The sequence below is a fragment of the Macrobrachium nipponense genome, chromosome 6, assembly GCF_015104395.2.
Source record: "Macrobrachium nipponense isolate FS-2020 chromosome 6, ASM1510439v2, whole genome shotgun sequence".
Lineage (NCBI taxonomy): Eukaryota > Metazoa > Arthropoda > Malacostraca > Decapoda > Palaemonidae > Macrobrachium > Macrobrachium nipponense.
Window position 1 is genome coordinate 6057024 of NC_061108.1, and position 8554 is coordinate 6065577.

Below are 8554 nucleotides of genomic sequence, written 5' to 3' on the forward strand. Positions count from 1 at the left end.
TGTCGAAACAGTAAGCTAGGGGTCCTAAATGTACGATAATTTCAGATATGTCGAAACGGTAGCTCAGGTCTAAATGTACGTAATTTCGGATTTATTTGAAACAGTTAGCTCAGGTCCTAAATGTACGAAATAATTCAGGATAATGTCTTCGGGAAACGGGTAGCTCAAATGTCTAAATGTACGAGATAAATTTCAGATATGTCGACACGGTTTAGCTCGGGGTCCTATAAAATGTACGATAATTTCAGTATATGTCGAAACTGGTAAGACCGAGGTCAAGTTTAAATGTACGAATAAAATGTTTCAAAGATATATCGAAACAGTCAGCCTCCAAGTCCTAAATGTACAGATTAATTTTCAGGATATATCGAAAACAAAGTAGCTCAGGGTCCTAAATGTACGATAATTTTCAGATATTGTCGAAACGGTAGGCTCTCAGGTTCCCTGAATTGTTTGATGCTAATTTCGGTTTTGTCGAAACAGTAGCTCAGGTCCTAAATGTACGATAATTTCAGATATGTCGAAACGGTAGCCGAGGTCCGTTTAAATGTACGATAATTTTGGATATGTCGAAACAGTGGCTCAGGTCCTAAATGTACCATAATTTCAGATATGTCGAAATAGTAGCTGAGGTCCTTTTAAATATACGATAATTTTGGATATGTCGAAACAGTAGCAGAGATCTTCCTAACACAGAAATGTATGATATTTTTGAATATATATGTCAAAATGATAGCAGGTCCCTCTAGATGTATGATAATTTCCGATATGTCGAAACGGTAGCTGAGATCCTAATAACATTGAAACGTACGATAATTTCAGGATGTCACAAGAGTATTGACAAGAATCCTCAGCACCTGAATAAATTGAAAAAAAGTACTGAATATCAAAGAGATGTCTCGAAACTGGACCCAGACTCTGTCAGCAATGGTATCTCAAAAGGTAAGGCATATAAAGTCACTGTGAATGAGAGTAGTACTTGCATCATCATGTTTATGTGACTATCATGTTTTTACTGAGAGAGAGAGAGACCTTACCTTACCTTACAGACCTTACATTTTGTTCGGGTTGCCCCAGGTCCCTCAGTGTGAGGCACCTCTAATGTCTAACCAGAGAGTTGCTAGTATCAATCTTGGCTGGGTATTTTTGCATCTTCCAATCTTGGATGGTCTGGGATGCAGTTTAGATATTTGTCGAGCTTATTCTTAAACACATCTACGCTCACTCCTGATATATTCCTCAGATGAGCTGGCAACGCATTGAATAGACGCTGCATTATCAATACTGGTGCGTGGTGGATTAATGTCCTGTGTGCTTTCCTTATTTTTCCTGGTATAGTTTTGGGCACTATTAATCTACCTCTGCTTGCTCTTTCTGATATTTTTAGCTCCATGATGTTTTCTGCTATTCCTTCTATCTGTTTCCATGCCTGGATTATCATGTAGCGTTCTCTTCTCCTTTCTAGACTATATAATTTTAAGGATTGTAGTCTTTCCCAGTAGTCAAGGTCCTTAACTTCTTCTATTCTAGCTGTAAAGGACCTTGTACACTCTCTATTTGTGCAATATCCTTTTGATAGTGTGGGTACCATATCATATGCAATATTCAAGTGACTACGAAACATATGTTTTATAAAGCATAATCATGTGTTCAGCTTTTCTTGTTTTGAAGTGCCGTAACAACATTCCCATTTTTGCTTTACATTTTGCCAATAGAATTGCTATTTGATCATTGCATAACATGTTCCTATTCATCATCACACCAAGGTCTTTCAAACTGCTTCCTTATTTGTGTATTTCATTATTAGGTCCCCTATAACGCATATAGCTGTCCTTCTCTGGCTCCATAATTATTGATTCAAATTTATCAGAGTTTAAATACCATCCTATTTACCTCTGCCCAATCATATACTTTGTTAAGGTCTCTTTGTAGAGCGTTCCTATCTTCATCACAAAGTAATGTCTATACTTATTCTTGTATCATCAGAGAAAACTACTCACTACCGAAACCTTAACATTACTGTCTATGTCTTTCAATCATAATAACAAACAGTATTGCAGCTAACACCGTTACCTTGTGGCACACAGGATATTACCTTGCTTCATCCGATTTCTCATCGTTTGCAATAACTATCTGTTTTCTGTTGTGTAAAATTTCTTTTAACCATCTTCCCTACATTATATCCACCGATATTGTGTTTTCTAATTTTCTTCTTCGCTAATATTTATGGGTGCTTAATCCTTGTCAAAGCTCTTTGCAAAGTCGTCAGATAAATAAAACCACATCTGTTTGCAATTTCCAACTTTTCATATTTTTGAATATGTTCTCACGGTGGACTAAACAGTTGGCTTGTGCACTTTTTCCGGGTACGAAACCATGTTGTCCTATAAAACTAATTTTTTTTATTAAACTAAGTAAGATTTTTCATTCATTACCCTTTCATACACTTTCATAATATGTGATGTTAGACTCACAGGCCTATAATTACTTGCCTCTAGTCTTGATCCACTTTTGAAAGTAGGGGTAATATATGCTAATTTGTGCTCATCATAAATCTTGCCTGTATCTACACTTTGTCTTAATAATATTGCAAGTGGCTTTGCGATAGAATGAACTACTTTCTTTAACAAAATAGCAGGAACTCCATCAGGCTCCTGCTGCAGCTCCATTTTTAATTTCATTAATAGCCTCCACAATATCAGCTTCATTAATATCTATGTCAGCTAAATTCTTACTATTTTCGTCCCTTACTTCTATATCATTATCTTCATTATCTATTCTGGGGTGAATTTCTCTCTTATATTGTTCTGCCAATATGTTGCAAATTTCCTTCCTTTTTTTTATTCGTTAATCTCCTTCAATTCTTAGAGGGCCTATTTCTATTCTTCTTTTATTCATCTTTTTCACGTAGGAGTATAATTGTTTGGGTTTTGCTTGATATTTATTAGGGTTTTTTCTTCCAAGTCCCGTTTTTCATTTTCTTTTGATTGTATAATCTTTTTGTTCTGCATTTTCTATCTTACTTTTAGTTCTATAACTTTCATGCATTTTTTTTCTTTTTGCAAGACCTTTTTTCCACTTTCTGATTTTCTGGAACAAGATCCTTCTGTCTCTTGGTATGCATGACTGATGTTTACTTTTCTTCTTCGGTATATATTTATCCACTATTTTCTCTAATATTTTATATAATATCTCCGTATTTACCCTTATGCCATCACTTACGAAAATGTTATCCCAATCTTTGTTTAATTCTTCATTTATTTCTGACCATTTTATATTTTTACTATAGAAATTGTATTTTGTCCATATCCTTCCCACTTTTTCATTTCTTGCTTATCTCTGTTTTCACTTGCTTTGGAATGGACTGTTAATTCTATGACATTATGGTCTGAAATACTCGCATACTAAACTATTATTTCTTTAACATAATTCATCTCGTTCACAAACACTAAGTCTTAAGTATTTTCATTTCTTGTTGGCAGGTGATTTATTTGTTGAAAGTTGTATTCTAGTAGCATATCTAATAGCTTTTCGAATTGCCTCTTATGCACTACTATTACTCTCTTTTTTATATGTATAAGTACAACCACAATTCTCTATTCGTTCTTTACCAGTCTATGAAAGGAAAGTTGAAGTCTCCAGATAGGAAAATAGTCCAGTCCTTGTGATTTCTACATATATCATCCAATTTTTCTATTATTAAGTCAAACCCTTTAGTATTAGGAGGTCTATATATTACTATGTTCATTAATTTTTCAGATTCAAATTCTACCGCTATTAGTTCACATTCTGAGTTACTATATTTCTCATATATTTTTCCTTGTTTTTTGTCTTTCCCATATATTGCTGTTCCCCCTTGATTCCTATTTTTTCTATCTGATCTATAAGTTTGGAACCCTTTTATTTGATCATCATTCCCAGTCTCTTGGGGATACCAGGTTTCACTTATATCATTATATCTATTTTTCTTTTCAATTTGGGTTAGTTCTTCTAAGTACTCTATTTTTCTTTTTGAGATACTCGTAACTAAACCCTGCGCATTCATCACTATGATGGTTTGCGTGTTTTCTCCTTCATTTAATATGGGTAATAATAAGGATTTTCCCATGTCTCTTTCCTGTTCTGGTATGTTGTTCTTTTTCTCATTGCCAGAAATTCTGACACTAAAAAATCCAACTTTTCCATAATATTTGATCTTCCTTCATCATAATTATTCATTTTGTGTCTGAATCTGCAATTTTCTCCGTATCTGCAATATCCTCTTGCATAATAAATACAGTTATTATCTCTTGAGTAGAATCTTGGAGCTGATGCTTTGAAATATTTTGCTGGCATCTCTGCATATCTCGTTGATGGCTTGCTTTTTTTCTTTTACCTGATATTCTTTATTCCTCTCTTTGTTTCTTTCTTATTTTGGATTTTATTACTTGATTGATTATTTATTTGATTATGATTCATGGCTACAGGGTGCATATATTTACATTTTTTGTCGAACTTATATCCTTTTCCTTCTTTTAGGTTTTTGCATATTTTTGGATGCAGATCTCTGCAATCATCCTCATAGCCATCTAGGTATGCACATTTACCATATATTTCATAGTTGTGACATACCTTAGGATGTTTGTAGTAACATCTTTCTCCAAATCTGCAATTCCCTCTTTTCAAAAGGTTGCAGACTTTGTCTGAGAGAGAGAGAGAGAGAGAGAGAGAGAGAGAGAGAGAGAGAGAGAGAGAGAGTGATCTTTCAAATGAGCACAAAAACAGATCTGGTACTTCACCTATTCTAGATACTCGTATGCTTTGTCACTACAAATCTGAGATCCAGATGCAAGGATTATGAAGAAACACCTAAACCTTTCTAAATCTTTCTCTTGCTAAAAAAAGGGATGCGACAATTTACATGTTCACTCCCTTCCAATCAAGATTCCTCTCTCTCTCTCTCTCTCTCTCTCTCTCTCTCTCTCTCTCTCTCTCTCTCTCTCTTCTTTTGTTCCTCCTTGTTTTGGACGTTGTCAATCTCCAGCTTCTCGCATGTTCCCGTAATTCCTTTTTCCTCTTTTTAATTAAAATTCTCCCACACTATCCAGACCTGTGCTGGTTCCGCGGACACCTGGCTCCTGTCTTCTCAGAAAAAAATATATTTTAAATTTTCTCTCCCTCTCTATCACTTTATCTTTTATTTTTTGTTAATTTCATAAACTGGTTGTATTGACCTACTGTTATCAAATTGTACTTCATTATGCCTTTGAACTTTTCTAGTTAAAACTGACGTCTAATTACTTTGGTATTATAGTACAGCAGAGCGCTCTCTCTCTCTCTCTCTCTCTCTCTCTCTTTCTGTTTTATTTATTCATTTTTTGTTACCATATTGCATTTCATATGCTTTTGAATTTATGGACTTTTCTGGTTAAGACTAACGTCTAAACACTTTGGCTTCACTGTACAGCAGAGCTCGCTCTCTCTCTCTCTTTCTCTCTCCCCTTTCCTCCCCACTCTGGATCGATGAGGGCAAACAAAGCAATGGCTGTTGACAGCAATCAGCTCAAGAGGACCAATTCAGTTTTTGCTTGCAGTTCCCAAAAGCAATTAAAAAAAATCATGCAAAAAAAATAATCTCCTAAAAAACAGTTCGCTGAGAATGAATGCGAAAAGCAGTCAAATCATTTACATGTTGTGAGCAAATTCAGTGCGCACGGGCTCTTGCCGGAATAAAAGGTAAATTCAACGCGGGTAAAGCTGAATCAGGGAGCACGGGCTCTTGTTGAAAAAATGAAAATTTGACGAAGGTAAACTTGACCCTTGAGCGTTTGACTAAAAGAAAAAAAAAATTGTTTACCGTGCACGGGCCCTTGTTGAAAAAAATGAAAATTCGACGAAAGCAAACTTAATCCTTGAGCGTTTGACTAAAAAAAAAAATAATAGAATAGAGACAAAATAAGTTCACTGTGCACGGCCTCTTGCTGAAAAAATGAAAATTGGGCGAAAGTAAACTTAATCCTTGAGGGTTTGAAAAAAAAAAAAAAAAAAAAAAAAAAAAAAAAAAAAAGGCAAAATCAATTCACTGTGCACGGGCTCTTCCTGAAAAAAAGGAAAATTCGACGAATATAACCTTCAGTCTTGAGCAGTCTTCTCGGCAAATGACAAAATCAATTCACTGTGCACGGGTTCTTGCTGAAAAAATGAAAATTGGGCGAAAGTAAACTTATTCCTTGAGCGTTTGACAAAAAAAAAAGGCAAAATCAGTTCATTGTGCACGGGCTCTTCTTGAAAAAAGGAAAATTCGACGGAGGTAACCTTCATTCTTGAGCATTCATCTCGTCAAATGATAAAATCTATTCACTGTGCACGGGTTCTTGGTGCCAAAAAATGAAAATTAAACGCAGTTAAACTTCAATCTTCAGCGTTTGAAAAAAAAAGGACAAAACCAATTCACTGCGCACGGGCTCTTGCTTGAAAAAAGGATGAAAGTAAACTTGATCCTTGAGCTTTAGACAAAAAAATTGAACAAATAAAGAATAAAATAAAAACGGTATAAGATATAATATACCGTACAAACTTCACAAACGCATTCCCGGGAGTCAATTGGTTTTTAAAAACCCCAAACACTGGCTACCATAGAAAAAAAAAAACAGATTCCGATAAAATTACCATTTTTGGGAAACATTTCGACTCAGTCCGGCGCCGCACTGAATTATAAATGGGAATATATTTCATTCATAGGTATTTTCTTTCAACCCTTATCTTACCTACCTAGTTTCCTGTTTCCCCCACTCTCTCTCTCTCTCTCTCTCTCTCTCTCTCTCTCTCTCTCTCTCTCTCTCTATTTCCCTTGACATATATGGAAAACAACAGAAAGCGAGAGGAAAAGAAAGTAGCTGGCATTCACTTATATTTGATTTCACATAACAAGAGAGAGAGAGAGAGAGAGAGAGAGAGAGAGAGAGAGAGAGAGAGAGAGAGAGAGAGAGAGAGAGATTTTGTCAGTTTGTTTTACCACATTACGAGTAAGAGAGGGTAAATCAGTTATAACATACATAGAACCTTACCTTACAGACCTTACAGACCTTACCTTCTTGTTCGGGTTGCCCCAGGTCCCTCAGTGTGAGGCACCTCTAATGTCTACCAGAGAGTTGCTAGTACATCTTCTGGTATATTTTGCATCTTCCAATCTTGGATGGTCTGGGATGCAGCTTAGATATTTGTCGAGCTTATTCTTAAACACATCTACGCTCACTCCTGATATATTCCTCAGATGAGTTGGCAACACATTGAATAGACGCCGCATTATCGATGCGGGTGCGTAGTGGATTAATGTCCGGTGTGCTTTCCTTATTTTTCCTGGTATAGCTTTGGGCACTATCAATCTACCTCTGCTTCTTCTTTCTGATATTTTTAGCTCCATGATGTTTTCGGCTATTCCTTCTATCTGTTTCCATGCCTGAATTTTCATGTAGCGTTCTCTTCTCCTTTCTAGACTATATAATTTTAAGGATTGTAGTCTTTCCCAGTAGTCAAGGTCCTTAACTTCTTCTATTCTAGCTGTAAAGGACCTTTGTACACTCTCTATGTGCAATATCCTTTTGATAGTGTGGGTACCATTTCATATTGCAATATTCAAGTGGACTACGAACATATGTTTTATAAAGCATAATCATGTGTTCAGCTTTTCTTGTTTTGAAGTGCCGTAACAACATTCCCATTTTTGCTTTACATTTTGCCAATAGAATTGCTATTTGATCATTGCATAACATGTTCCTATTCATCATCACACCAAGGTCTTCAACTGCTTCCTTATTTGAGATTGTCTCATTATTAGGTCCCCTATATGCATATAGCTTTCCTTCTCTGTCTCCATAATTTATTGATTCAAATTTATCAGAGTTAAATACCATCCTATTTACCTCTGCCCAATCATATATTTTGTTAAGGTCTCTTTGTAGCGCGTTCCTATCTTCATCACAAGTAATTTCTCTACTTATTCTTGTGTCATCTGCGAAACTACTCACTACCGAGTCCTTAACATTACTGTCTATGTCTGCAATCATAATAACAAACAGTATTGCAGCTAACACCGTACCTTGTGGCACACCGGATATTACCTTAGCTTCATCCGATTTCTCATCGTTTGCAATAACTATTTGTTTTCTGTTGTGTAAAATTTCTTTTAACCATCTTCCTACTTTATCCACGATATTGTGTTTTCTAATTTTCTTCGGTTTCATTTCCGCTTTTCATATTTTTGTACATGTTCTCACGGTGGACTATCAGTTGGGTTTGTGTACTTTTTCCGGGTACGAAACCATGTTGTCCCCTATTAAACAAATTATTTTTCATTATGTGTTTCATATTTTTCTTCATTACCCTTTCATACACTTTCATAATATGTGATGTTAGACTCATAGGCCTATAATTACTTGCCTCTAGTCTTGATTCACTTTTGAAAGTAGGGATAATATATGCTAATTTGTGCTCATCATAAATCTTGCCTGTATCTACACTTTGTCTTAAATAATATTGCAAGTGGCTTTGCGATAGAATGAACTACTTTCTTTAA